This window comes from Pseudophryne corroboree, unplaced genomic scaffold (genome assembly GCF_028390025.1).
Source record: "Pseudophryne corroboree isolate aPseCor3 unplaced genomic scaffold, aPseCor3.hap2 scaffold_912, whole genome shotgun sequence".
NCBI lineage: Eukaryota > Metazoa > Chordata > Amphibia > Anura > Myobatrachidae > Pseudophryne > Pseudophryne corroboree.
In genome coordinates, this window is record NW_026970492.1 from 21,778 (window position 1) to 36,172 (window position 14,395).

Genomic DNA, 14,395 nt, shown 5'->3' on the forward strand with positions numbered 1-14,395 from the left:
ATGCCTATCTCTTTGCAAAAGAGAGATATCGGCAAGGAAAAGTTGCATTGTACTTTTGCATTTTTCTCCCAAACGAAAGACACTAGAATGAAAATTGTAAAGCCTCCTGTTAGTGCTTCATCTACACGTTATAGCCCTGCATTTTCCAATGCCTATCTCTTTGCAAAAGAGAGATATCGGCAAGGAAAAGCTGTATTGTACCTTTGCATTTTTCTCCCAAACGAAAGACACTAGAATGAAAATGTTAAAGCCTACTGTTAGTGCTTCATCTACACGTTATAGCCCTGAATTTTCCAATGCCTATCTCTTTGCAAAAGAGATATATCGGCAAGGAAAAGCTGTATTGTACCTTTGCATTTTTCTCCCAAACGAAAGACACTAGAATGAAAATTTTAAAGCCTCCTGTTAGTGCTTCATCTACACGTTATAGCCCTGAATTTTCCAATGCCTAGCTCTTTGCAAAAGAGAGATATCGGCAAGGAAAAGCTGTATTGTACCTTTGCATTTTTCTCCCAAACGAAGGACACTAGAATGAAAATTTTAAAGCCTCCTATTAGTGCTTCATCTACACGTTATAGCCCTGAATTTTCCAATGCCTATCTCTTTGCAAAAGAGAGATATCGGCAAGGAAAAGCTGTATTGTACCTTTGCATTTTTCTCCCAAACGAAGTACACTAGAATGAAAATTTTGAAGCCTCCTGTTAGTGCTTCATCTACACGTTATAGCCCTGAATTTTCCAATGCCTATCTCTTTGCAAAAGAGAGATATCGGCAAGGAAATGCTGTATTGTACCTTTGCATTTTTCTCCCAAACGAAAGACACTAGAATGAAAATTTTAAAGCCTCCTGTTAGTGCTTCATCTACACGTTATAGCCCTGCATTTTCCAATGCCTATCTCTTTGCAAAAGAGAGATATCGGCAAGGAAAAGCTGCATTGTACTTTTGCATTTTTCTCCCAAACGAAAGACACTAGAGTGAAAATTTTAAAGCCTCCTGTTAGTGCTTCATCTACACGTTATAGCCCTGAATTTTCCAATGCCTAGCTCTTTGCAAAAGAGAGATATTGGCAAGGAAAAGCTGTATTGTACCTTTGCATTTTTCTCCCAAACGAAAGACACTAGAATGAAAATTTTAAAGCCTCCTGTTAGTGCTTCATCTACACGATATAGCCCTGAATTTTCCAATGCCTATCTCTTTGCAAAAGAGAGATATCGGCAAGGAAAAGCTGTATTGTACCTTTGCATTTTTCTCCCAAACGAAGGACACTAGAATGAAAATTTTAAAGCCTCCTGTTAGTGCTTCATCTACACGTTATAGCCCTGAATTTTCCAATGCCTATTTCTTTGCAAAAGAGAGATATCGGCAAGGAAAAGCTGTATTGTACCTTTGCATTTTTCTCCCAAACGAAAGACACTAGAATGAAAATTTTAAAGCCTACTGTTAGTGCTTCATCTACACGTTATAGCCCTGAATTTTCCAATGCCTAGCTCTTTGCAAAAGAGAGATATCGGCAAGGAAAAGCTGTATTGTACCTTTGCATTTTTCTCCCAAACGAAAGACACTAGAATGAAAATTTTAAAGCCTCCTGTTAGTGCTTCATCTACACGTTATAGCCCTGAATTTTCCAATGCCTATCTCTTTGCAAAAGAGAGATATCGGCAAGGAAAAGCTGTATTGTACCTTTGCTTTTTTCTCCCAAACGAAAGACACTAGAATGAAAATTTTAAAGCCTCCTATTAGTGCTTCATCTACACGTTATAGCCCTGAATTTTCCAATGCCTATCTCTTTGCAAAAGAGAGATATCGGCAAGGAAAAGCTGCATTGTACTTTTGCATTTTTCTCCCAAACGAAAGACACTAGAATGAAAATTTTAAAGCCTCCTGTTAGTGCTTCATCTACACGTTATAGCCCTGAATTTTCCAATGCCTAGCTCTTTGCAAAAGAGAGATATTGGCAAGGAAAAGCTGTATTGTACCTTTGCATTTTTCTCCCAAATGAAAGACACTAGAATGAAAATTTTAAAGCCTCCTGTTAGTGCTTCATGTACGCGGTATAGCCCTGAATTTTCCAATGCCTAGCTCTTTGCAAAAGAGAGATATCGGCAAGGAAAAGCTGTATTGTACCTTTGCATTTTTCTCCCAAACGAAAGACACTAGAATGAAAATTTTAAAGCCTCCTGTTAGTGCTTCATCTACACGTTATAGCCCTGAATTTTCCAATGCCTATCTCTTTGCAAAAGAGAGATATCGGCAAGGAAATGCTGTATTGTACCTTTGCATTTTTCTCCCAAACGAAAGACACTAGAATGAAAATTTTAAAGCCTCCTGTTAGTGCTTCATCTACACGTTATAGCCCTGCATTTTCCAATGCCTATCTCTTTGCAAAAGAGAGATATCGGCAAGGAAAAGCTGCATTGTACTTTTGCATTTTTCTCCCAAACGAAAGACACTAGAATGAAAATTTTAAAGCCTCCTGTTAGTGCTTCATCTACACGTTATAGCCCTGAATTTTCCAATGCCTATCTCTTTGCAAAAGAGAGATATCGGCAAGGAAAAGCTGTATTGTACCTTTGCATTTTTCTCCCAAACGAAAGACACTAGAATGAAAATTTTAAAGCCTCCTGTTAGTGCTTCATCTACACGTTATAGCCCTGAATTTTCCAATGCCAATCTCTTTGCAAAAGAGAGATATCGGCAAGGAAAAGCTGTATTGTACCTTTGCATTTTTCTCCCAAACGAAGGACACTAGAATGAAAATTTTAAAGCCTCCTATTAGTGCTTCATCTACACGTTATAGCCCTGAATTTTCCAATGCCTATCTCTTTGCAAAAGAGAGATATCGGCAAGGAAAAACTGTATTGTACCTTTGCATTTTTCTCCCAAACGAAAGACACTAGAATGAAAATTTTAAAGCCTCCTGTTAGTGCTTCATCTACTCGTTATAGCCCTGAATTTTCCAATGCCTATCTCTTTGCAAAAGAGAGATATCGGCAAGGAAAAGCTGTATTGTACCTTTGCATTTTTCTCCCAAACGAAAGACACTAGAATGAAATTTTTAAAGCCTACTGTTAGTGCTTCATCTACACGTTATAGCCCTGCATTTTCCAATGCCTATCTCTTTGCAAAAGAGAGATATCGGCAAGGAAAAGCTGCATTGTACTTTTGCATTTTTCTCCCAAACGAAAGACACTAGAATGAAAATTTTAAAGCCTCCTGTTAGTGCTTCATCTACACGTTATAGCCCTGAATTTTCCAATGCCTAGCTCTTTGCAAAAGAGAGATATTGGCAAGGAAAAGCTGTATTGTACCTTTGCATTTTTCTCCCAAACGAAAGACACTAGAATGAAAATTTTAAAGCCTCCTGTTAGTGCTTCATCTACACGTTATAGCCCTGAATTTTCCAATGCCTATCTCTTTTCAAAAGAGAGATATCGGCAAGGAAAAACTGTATTGTACCTTTGCATTTTTCTCCCAAACGAAGGACACTAGAATGAAAATTTAAAAGCCTCCTGTTAGTGCTTCATCTACACGTTATAGCCCTGCATTTTCCAATGCCTATCTCTTTGCAAAAGAGAGATATCGGCAAGGAAATGCAGCATTGTACCTTTGCATTTTTCTCCCAAACGAAAGACACTAGAATGAAAATTGTAAAGCCTCCTGTTAGTGCTTCATCTACACGTTATAGCCCTGCATTTTCCAATGCCTAGCTCTTTGCAAAAGAGAGATATTGGCAAGGAAAAGCTGTATTGTACCTTTGCATTTTTCTCCCAAACGAAAGACACTAGAATGAAAATTTTAAAGCCTCCTGTTAGTGCTTCATCTGCACGTTATAGCCCTGCATTTTCCAATGCCTATCTCTTTGCAAAAGAGAGATATCGGCAAGGAAAAGCAGCATTGTACTTTTGCATTTTTCTCCCAAACGAAAGACACTAGAATGAAAATTTTAAAGCCTCCTGTTAGTGCTTCATCTACATGTTATAGCCCTGCATTTTCCAATGCCTATCTCTTTGCAAAAGAGAGATATCGGCAAGGAAAAGCAGCATTGTACTTTTGCATTTTTCTCCCAAACGAAAGACACTAGAATGAAAATTTTAAAGCCTCCTGTTAGTGCTTCATCTACACGTTATAGCCCTGAATTTTCCAATGCCTATCTCTTTGCAAAAGAGAGATATCGGCAAGGAAAAGCTGTATTGTACCTTTGCATTTTTCTCCCAAACGAAAGACACTAGAATGAAAATTTTAAAGCCTCCTGTTAGTGCTTCATCTACACGTTATAGCCCTGAATTTTCCAATGCCTATCTCTTTGCAAAAGAGAGATATCGGCAAGGAAAAGCTGTATTGTACCTTTGCATTTTTCTCCCAAACGAAAGACACTAGAATGAAAATTTTAAAGCCTCCTGTTAGTGCTTCATCTACACGTTATAGCCCTGAATTTTCCAATGCCTATCTTTTTGCAAAAGAGAGATATCGGCAAGGAAAAGCTGTATTGTACCTTTGCATTTTTCTCCCAAACGAAGGACACTAGAATGAAAATTTTAAAGCCTCCTATTAGTGCTTCATCTACACGTTATAGCCCTGAATTTTCCAATGCCTATCTCTTTGCAAAAGAGAGATATCGGCAAGGAAAAACTGTATTGTACCTTTGCATTTTTCTCCCAAACGAAAGACACTAGAATGAAAATGTTAAAGCCTCCTGTTAGTGCTTCATCTACACGTTATAGCCCTGAATTTTCCAATGCCTATCTCTTTGCAAAAGAGAGATATCGGCAAGGAAAAGCTGCATTGTACTTTTACATTTTTCTCCCAAACGAAAGACACTAGAATGAAAATTTTAAAGCCTCCTTTTAGTGCTTCATCTACACGTAATAGCCCTGAATTTTCCAATGCCTATCTCTTTGCAAAAGAGAGATATCGGCAAGGAAATGCTGTGTTGTACCTTTGCATTTTTCTCCCAAACGAAAGACACTAGAATGAAAATTTTAAAGCCTCCTGTTAGTGCTTCATCTACACGTTATAGCCCTGAATTTTCCAATGCCTAGCTCTTTGCAAAAGAGAGATATTGGCAAGGAAAAGCTGTATTGTACCTTTGCATTTTTCTCCCAAACGAAAGACACTAGAATGAAAATTTTAAAGCCTCCTGTTAGTGCTTCATCTACACGTTATAGCCCTGAATTTTCCAATGCCTATCTCTTTGCAAAAGAGAGATATCGGCAAGGAAAAGCTGTAATGTACCTTTGCATTTTTCTCCCAAACGAAGGACACTAGAATGAAAATTTTAAAGCCTCCTGTTAGTGCTTCATCTACACGTTATAGCCCTGAATTTTCAAATGCCTATCTCTTTGCAAAAGAGAGATATCGGCAAGGAAAAGCTGTATTGTACCTTTGCATTTTTCTCCCAAACGAAAGACACTAGAATGAAAATTTTAAAGCCTCCTGTTAGTGCTTCATCTAAACGTTATAGCCCTGAATTTTCCAATGCCTATCTCTTTGCAAAAGAGAGATATCGGCAAGGAAAAACTGTATTGTACCTTTGCATTTTTCTCCCAAACGAAAGACACTAGAATGAAAATTTTAAAGCCTCCTGTTAGTGCTTCATCTACACGTTATAGCCCTGAATTTTCCAATGCCTATCTCTTTGCAAAAGAGAGATATCGGCAAGGAAAAGCAGCATTGTACTTTTGCATTTTTCTCCCAAACGAAAGACACTAGAATGAAAATTTTAAAGCCTCCTGTTAGTGCTTCATCTACACGTTATAGCCCTGAATTTTCCAATGCCTATCTCTTTGCAAAAGAGAGATATCGGCAAGGAAAAGCTGTATTGTACCTTTGCATTTTTCTCCCAAACGAAAGACACTAGAATGAAAATTTTAAAGCCTCCTGTTAGTGCTTCATCTACACGTTATAGCCCTGAATTTTCCAATGCCTATCTCTTTGCAAAAGAGAGATATCGGCAAGGAAAAGCTGTATTGTACCTTTGCATTTTTCTCCCAAACGAAAGACACTAGAATGAAAATTTTAAAGCCTCCTGTTAGTGCTTCATCTACACGTTATAGCTCTGAATTTTCCAATGCCTATCTTTTTGCAAAAGAGAGATATCGGCAAGGAAAAGCTGTATTGTACCTTTGCATTTTTCTCCCAAACGAAGGACACTAGAATGAAAATTTTAAAGCCTCCTATTAGTGCTTCATCTACACGTTATAGCCCTGAATTTTCCAATGCCTATCTCTTTGCAAAAGAGAGATATCGGCAAGGAAAAACTGTATTGTACCTTTGCATTTTTCTCCCAAACGAAAGACACTAGAATGAAAATGTTAAAGCCTCCTGTTAGTGCTTCATCTACACGTTATAGCCCTGAATTTTCCAATGCCTATCTCTTTGCAAAAGAGAGATATCGGCAAGGAAAAGCTGCATTGTACTTTTACATTTTTCTCCCAAACGAAAGACACTAGAATGAAAATTTTAAAGCCTCCTTTTAGTGCTTCATCTACACGTAATAGCCCTGAATTTTCCAATGCCTATCTCTTTGCAAAAGAGAGATATCGGCAAGGAAATGCTGTGTTGTACCTTTGCATTTTTCTCCCAAACGAAAGACACTAGAATGAAAATTTTAAAGCCTCCTGTTAGTGCTTCATCTACACGTTATAGCCCTGAATTTTCCAATGCCTAGCTCTTTGCAAAAGAGAGATATTGGCAAGGAAAAGCTGTATTGTACCTTTGCATTTTTCTCCCAAACGAAAGACACTAGAATGAAAATTTTAAAGCCTCCTGTTAGTGCTTCATCTACACGTTATAGCCCTGAATTTTCCAATGCCTATCTCTTTGCAAAAGAGAGATATCGGCAAGGAAAAGCTGTAATGTACCTTTGCATTTTTCTCCCAAACGAAGGACACTAGAATGAAAATTTTAAAGCCTCCTGTTAGTGCTTCATCTACACGTTATAGCCCTGAATTTTCAAATGCCTATCTCTTTGCAAAAGAGAGATATCGGCAAGGAAAAGCTGTATTGTACCTTTGCATTTTTCTCCCAAACGAAAGACACTAGAATGAAAATTTTAAAGCCTCCTGTTAGTGCTTCATCTAAACGTTATAGCCCTGAATTTTCCAATGCCTATCTCTTTGCAAAAGAGAGATATCGGCAAGGAAAAACTGTATTGTACCTTTGCATTTTTCTCCCAAACGAAAGACACTAGAATGAAAATTTTAAAGCCTCCTGTTAGTGCTTCATCTACACGTTATAGCCCTGAATTTTCCAATGCCTAGCTCTTTGCAAAAGAGAGATATTGGCAAGGAAAAGCTGTATTGTACCTTTGCATTTTTCTCCCAAACGAAAGACACTAGAATGAAAATTTTAAAGTCTACTGTTAGTGCTTCATCTACACGTTATAGCCCTGAATTTTCCAATGCCTAGCTCTTTGCAAAAGAGAGATATCGGCAAGGAAAAGCTGTATTGTACCTTTGCATTTTTCTCCCAAACGAAAGACACTAGAATGAAAATTTTAAAGCCTCCTGTTAGTGCTTCATCTACACGTTATAGCCCTGAATTTTCCAATGCCTATCTCTTTGCAAAAGAGAGATATCGGCAAGGAAAAGCTGTATTGTACCTTTGCATTTTTCTCCCAAACGAAGGACACTAGAATGAAAATTTTAAAGCCTCCTATTAGTGCTTCATCTACACGTTATAGCCCTGAATTTTCCAATGCCTATCTCTTTGCAAAAGAGAGATATCGGCAAGGAAAAGCTGTATTGTACCTTTGCATTTTTCTCCCAAACGAAGGACACTAGAATGAAAATTTTAAAGCCTCCTGTTAGTGCTTCATCTACACGTTATAGCCCTGAATTTTCCAATGCCTCTCTTAGCAAAAGAGAGATATCGGCAAGGAAAAGCTGTATTGTACCTTTGCATTTTTCTCCCAAACGAAAGACACTAGAATGAAAATTTTAAAGCCTCCTGTTAGTGCTTCATATACACGTTATAGCCCTGAATTTTCTCATGCCTATCTCTTTGCAAAAGAGAGATATCGGCAAGGAAAAGCTGTATTGTACCTTTGCATTTTTCTCCCAAACGAAAGACACTAGAATGAAAATTTTAAAGCCTCCTGTTAGTGCTTCATCTACACGTTATAGCCCTGAATTTTCCAATGCCTATCTCTTTGCAAAAGAGAGATATCGGCAAGGAAAAGCTGTATTGTACCTTTGCATTTTTCTCCCAAACGAAAGACACTAGAATGAAAATTTTAAAGCCTCCTGTTAGTGCTTCATCTACACGTTATAGCCCTGAATTTTCCAATGCCTATCTTTTTGCAAAAGAGAGATATCGGCAAGGAAAAGCTGTATTGTACCTTTGCATTTTTCTCCCAAACGAAGGACACTAGAATGAAAATTTTAAAGCCTCCTATTAGTGCTTCATCTACACGTTATAGCCCTGAATTTTCCAATGCCTATCTCTTTGCAAAAGAGAGATATCGGCAAGGAAAAACTGTATTGTACCTTTGCATTTTTCTCCCAAACGAAAGACACTAGAATGAAAATTTTAAAGCCTCCTGTTAGTGCTTCATCTACACGTTATAGCCCTGAATTTTCCAATGCCTATCTCTTTGCAAAAGAGAGATATCGGCAAGGAAAAGCTGCATTGTACTTTTACATTTTTCTCCCAAACGAAAGACACTAGAATGAAAATTTTAAAGCCTCCTTTTAGTGCTTCATCTACACGTAATAGCCCTGAATTTTCCAATGCCTATCTCTTTGCAAAAGAGAGATATCGGCAAGGAAATGCTGTATTGTACCTTTGCATTTTTCTCCCAAACGAAAGACACTAGAATGAAAATTTTAAAGCCTCCTGTTAGTGCTTCATCTACACGTTATAGCCCTGAATTTTCCAATGCCTATCTCTTTGCAAAAGAGAGATATCGGCAAGGAAAAGCTGTATTGTACCTTTGCATTTTTCTCCCAAACGAAAGACACTAGAATGAAAATTTTAAAGCCTCCTGTTAGTGCTTCATCTACACGTTATAGCCCTGAATTTTCCAATGCCTATCTTTTTGCAAAAGAGAGATATCGGCAAGGAAAAGCTGTATTGTACCTTTGCATTTTTCTCCCAAACGAAGGACACTAGAATGAAAATTTTAAAGCCTCCTATTAGTGCTTCATCTACACGTTATAGCCCTGAATTTTCCAATGCCTATCTCTTTGCAAAAGAGAGATATCGGCAAGGAAAAACTGTATTGTACCTTTGCATTTTTCTCCCAAACGAAAGACACTAGAATGAAAATTTTAAAGCCTCCTGTTAGTGCTTCATCTACGCGTTATAGCCCTGAATTTTCCAATGCCTATCTCTTTGCAAAAGAGAGATATCGGCAAGGAAAAGCTGCATTGTACTTTTACATTTTTCTCCCAAACGAAAGACACTAGAATGAAAATTTTAAAGCCTCCTTTTAGTGCTTCATCTACACGTAATAGCCCTGAATTTTCCAATGCCTATCTCTTTGCAAAAGAGAGATATCGGCAAGGAAATGCTGTATTGTACCTTTGCATTTTTCTCCCAAACGAAAGACACTAGAATGAAAATTTTAAAGCCTCCTGTTAGTGCTTCATCTACACGTTATAGCCCTGAATTTTCCAATGCCTATCTCTTTGCAAAAGAGAGATATCGGCAAGGAAAAGCTGTATTGTACCTTTGCATTTTTCTCCCAAACGAAGGACACTAGAATGAAAATTTTAAAGCCTCCTATTAGTGCTTCATCTACACGTTATAGCCCTGAATTTTCCAATGCCTATCTCTTTGCAAAAGAGAGATATCGGCAAGGAAAAGCTGTATTGTACCTTTGCATTTTTCTCCCAAACGAAGGACACTAGAATGAAAATTTTAAAGCCTCCTGTTAGTGCTTCATCTACACGTTATAGCCCTGAATTTTCCAATGCCTATCTCTTAGCAAAAGAGAGATATCGGCAAGGAAAAGCTGTATTGTACCTTTGCATTTTTCTCCCAAATGAAAGACACTAGAATGAAAATTTTAAAGCCTCCTGTTAGTGCTTCATATACACGTTATAGCCCTGAATTTTCTCATGCCTATCTCTTTGCAAAAGAGAGATATCGGCAAGGAAAAGCTGCATTGTACTTTTACATTTTTCTCCCAAACGAAAGACACTAGAATGAAAATTTTAAAGCCTCCTGTTAGTGCTTCATCTACACGTTATAGCCCTGAATTTTCCAATGCCTATCTCTTTGCAAAAGAGAGATATCGGCAAGGAAAAACTGTATTGTACCTTTGCATTTTTCTCCCAAACGAAAGACACTAGAATGAAAATTTTAAAGCCTCCTGTTAGTGCTTCATCTACACGTTATAGCCCTGAATTTTCCAATGCCTATCTCTTTGCAAAAGAGAGATATCGGCAAGGAAAAGCTGTATTGTACCTTTGCATTTTTCTCCCAAACGAAAGACACTAGAATGAAAATTTTAAAGCCTCCTGTTAGTGCTTCATCTACACGTTATAGCCCTGAATTTTCCAATGCCTATCTCTTTGCAAAAGAGAGATATCGGCAAGGAAATGCTGTATTGTACCTTTGCATTTTTCTCCCAAACGAAAGACACTAGAATGAAAATTTTAAAGCCTCCTGTTAGTGCTTCATCTACACGTTATAGCCCTGAATTTTCCAATGCCTAGCTCTTTGCAAAAGAGAGATATTGGCAAGGAAAAGCTGTCTTTGACCCACTGCTTGGATGACATCACCATATGCAAATCCGTCTGCTGCAGACCTTCCCCAAGGAGTGCTTGTACTAGTTGTTGCATATGGTTTGATATTTGATGGTGCTTCAGTATTAGGCAGCCTTCCGCCCTCCCATGTTCATCTGAAAAGATGTGGTCTCCCTGCAGTTGTTGTCCCCAGATGAGAGTTCCCTTGTGCTGCCTCAGTTGAATCTCCTTTACTTGACAGAGATGTGCCTGAGCAGCGGCCCTCACCAGCCCTATCCCAAATCATACTTATTTTGCATAGGAGATACCATGGTCATGAAGATTGTTCTCCCAGGGTGAGGTTCATTCATTGCATTCTGGGTATGCTGACCCCTGTGATTTTCCCAAATGTGGGAAACTCGACTGCATTATTTGTGGTAGTGGGGGACTGTGTTTGTGCTTTCCTCTGGTCAGCTCTGGTAAAAGTCAGATTTCTTTGTCTCAGATCTTCCTCTAGCCTTGTTCTTCTTTCGAGAGTTCCCTTGTGCTGCCTCAGTTGGATCTCTTTCACTTGACAGGGGGGTGCCCGAACAGCGACCCTCCCCAGCTCTAGCCCAACTCCTACTTACCTGCCAGGTGAGATACTATGATCATGAAGGTGCTTCTCCCAGGGCAAGGCTCACCCATTGCACTCTGGGTGTGCTGCCCCTGCGATTTCCCCAAATGTGGGAAACTTGACTGCATAATTTGTGTTTCCCCTGGTCGGCTCTCGTATAATTCAGATCTCTTTGTCTCAGGTCTCTCTCCAGCCTAGTTTGCTGTCTGTTTCCACTTCTCTTTTCTTCAACCGCTCCCTTCTATACCCTTGTGCACTATCCTGACTTCTCCTCCCGTCTGCTTACTTTGTGCCTTCCAATGCACAATGCAAACTACAGGTAGTGCTGCAGGGCCCACACCCTTTTACTTGCCTTACAGAGCAGCTCTGGAGCTGTTACAGTGCCCAGCTGCTGCAAGAAATCAGCTTGAATGCTTCAGGGGATGGGGCATGGCCAACATGAGCCCCACACCAAAGGAGGGTGGAGGTGTTTAATGCGAACTAGGGGTCATCCAAGCACCGCAAAAGGCCGCCATGCCCTGCACGCCCCTTTTCTCTTTTCATATGCAGATGAGGGTTGAAGCCAACTTTGACCCACTGCTTGGATGACATCACCGTATGCAAATCCGTCTTCTGCAGAACTTCCCCCAGGAATGCTTGCACTAGTTGTTGCATTTGGTTTGTTGTTTGGGGGTGCTTCAGTATTAGGCAGCCTTCTGCCCTCCCATGTTCATCTGAAAATATGTGTTCTCCCTGCAGTTGTTGTCCCCAGATGAGAGTTCCCTTGTGCTGCCTCAGTTGAATCTCCTTTACTTGACAGAGATGTGCATGAGCAGCGGCCCTCCCCAGCCCTATTCCAAATCATACTTATTTTGCATAGGAGATACCATGGTCATGAAGATTGTTCTCCCAGGGTGAGGTTCATTCATTGCATTTTGGGTATGCTGACCCCTGTGATTTCCCCAAATGTGGGAAACTTGACTGCATTATTTGTGGTAGTGGGGGACTGTGTTTGTGCTTTCCTCTGGTCAGCTCTGGTAAAAGTCAGATTTCTTTGTCTCAGATTTTCCTCTAGCCTTGTTCTTCTTTCGAGAGTTCCATTGTGCTGCCTCAGTTGGATCTCCTTCACTTGACAGGGGGGTACCCGAGCAGCGACCCTCCCCAGCTCTAGCCCAACTCCTACTTACCTGCCAGGTGAGATACTATGATCATGAAGGTGCTTCTCCCAGGGCAAGGCTCACCCATTGCACTCTGGGTGTGCTGCCCCTGCGATTTCCCCAAATGTGGGAAACTTGACTGCATAATTTGTGTTTCCCCTGGTCGGCTCTCGTATAATTCAGATCTATTTGTCTCAGGTCTCTCTCCAGCCTAGTTTGCTGTCTGTTTCCACTTCTCTTTTCTTCAGCCGCTCCCTTCTATACCCTTGTGCACTATCCTGACTTCTCCTCCCGTCTGCTTACTTTGTGCCTTCCAATGCACAATGCAAACTACAGGTAGTGCTGCAGGGCCCACACCCTTTTACTTGCCTTACAGAGCAGCTCTGGAGCTGTTACAGTGCCCAGCTGCTGCAAGAAATCAGCTTGAATGCTTCAGGGGATGGGGCATGGCCAACATGAGCCCCACACCAAAGGAGGGGGGAGGTGTTTAATGCGAACTAGGGGTCATCCAAGCACTGCAAAAGGCCGCCATGCCCTGCATGCCCCTTTTCTCTTTTCATATGCAGATTAGGGTTCCAGTCAACTTTGGCCCACTGCTTGGATAACATCACCGTATGCAAATCCGTCTGCTGCAGACCTTCCCCCAGGAGTGCTTGTACTAGTTGTTGCATATGGTTTGATATTTGATGGTGCTTCAGTATTAGGCAGCCTTCCGCCCTCCCATGTTCATCTGAAAAGATGTGGTCTCCCTGCAGTTGTTGTCCCCAGATGAGAGTTCACTTGTGCTGCCTCAGTTGAATCTCCTTTACTTGACAGAGATGTGCCTGAGCAGCTGCCCTCACCAGCCCTATCCCAAATCATACTTATTTTGCATAGGAGATACCATGGTCATGAAGATTTTTCTCCCAGGGTGAGGTTCATTCATTGCATTCTGGGTATGCTGACCCCTGTGATTTTCCCAAATGTGGGAAACTCGACTGCATTATTTGTGGTAGTGGGGGACTGTGTTTGTGCTTTCCTCTGGTCAGCTCTGGTAAAAGTCAGATTTCTTTGTCTCAGATCTTCCTCTAGCCTTGTTCTTCTTTCGAGAGTTCCCTGGTGCTGCCTCAGTTGGATCTCCTTCACTTCACAGGGGGGAACCCGAGCAGCGACCCTCCCCAGCTCTAGCCCAGCTCCTACTTACCTGCCAGGTGAGATACTATGATCATGAAGGTGCTTCTCCCAGGGCAAGGCTCAACCATTGCACTCTGGGTGTGCTGCTCCTGCGATTTCCCCAAATGTGGGAAACTTGACTGCATAATTTGTGTTTCCCCTCGTCGGCTCTCGTATAATTCAGATCTCTTTGTCTCAGGTCTCTCTCCAGCCTAGTTTGCTGTCTGTTTCCACTTCTCTTTTCTTCAGCCGCTCCCTTCTATACCCTTGTGCACTATCCTGACTTCTCCTCCCGTCTGCTTACTTTGTGCCTTCCAATGCACAATGCAAACTACAGGTAGTGCTGCAGGGCCCACACCCTTTTACTTGCCTTACAGAGCAGCTCTGGAGCTGTTACAGTGCCCAGCTGCTGCAAGAAATCAGCTTGAATGCTTCAGGGGCTGGGGCATAGCCAACATGAGCCCCACACCAAAGGAGGGTGGAGGTGTTTAATGCAAACTAGGGGTCAGCCAAGCGCCGCAAAAGGCCACCATGCCCTGCACGCCCCTTTTCTCTTTTCATATGCAGACGAGGGTTGAAGCCAACTTTGACCCACTGCTTGGATGACATCACCATATGCAAATCCATCTGCGGCAGGCCTTCCCCCAGGAATGCTTGCACTAGTTGTTGCATTTGGTTTGTTGTTTGGGGGTGCTTCAGTATTAGGCAGCCTTCTGCCCTCCCATGTTCATCTGAAAATATATGTTCTCCCTGCAGTTGTTGTCCCAAGATGAGAGTTCCCTTGTGCTGCCTCAGTTGAATCTCCTTTACTTGACAGAGA

At 40.9% G+C, this 14,395-nt stretch overlaps 5 non-coding genes and 1 pseudogene across 5 annotated transcripts; all 6 read left to right on the forward strand.

Annotated features, from left to right (window-relative positions):
* The first annotated feature begins 10,976 nt into the window (after nt 1-10,976).
* Nucleotides 10,977-11,140, forward strand: LOC135045747 (U1 spliceosomal RNA). The gene has a single exon (XR_010238165.1). It is a non-coding gene; the product is annotated as a U1 spliceosomal RNA (small nuclear RNA).
* Nucleotides 11,141-11,292: 152 nt separating this feature from the next.
* Nucleotides 11,293-11,455, forward strand: LOC135045726 (U1 spliceosomal RNA). Its single transcript, XR_010238141.1, has one exon. It is a non-coding gene; the product is annotated as a U1 spliceosomal RNA (small nuclear RNA).
* Nucleotides 11,456-12,129: 674 nt separating this feature from the next.
* LOC135045844 (U1 spliceosomal RNA) lies at nt 12,130-12,293 on the forward strand. The gene has a single exon (XR_010238240.1). It is a non-coding gene; the product is annotated as a U1 spliceosomal RNA (small nuclear RNA).
* A 152-nt stretch (nt 12,294-12,445) lies between these two features.
* Nucleotides 12,446-12,608, forward strand: LOC135045739 (U1 spliceosomal RNA). The gene has a single exon (XR_010238155.1). It is a non-coding gene; the product is annotated as a U1 spliceosomal RNA (small nuclear RNA).
* Nucleotides 12,609-13,282: 674 nt separating this feature from the next.
* On the forward strand, nt 13,283-13,446 carry LOC135045862 (U1 spliceosomal RNA). Its single transcript, XR_010238258.1, has one exon. It is a non-coding gene; the product is annotated as a U1 spliceosomal RNA (small nuclear RNA).
* A 152-nt stretch (nt 13,447-13,598) lies between these two features.
* On the forward strand, nt 13,599-13,734 carry LOC135045786 (U1 spliceosomal RNA; annotated as a pseudogene).
* The last annotated feature ends 661 nt before the right edge of the window (nt 13,735-14,395 follow it).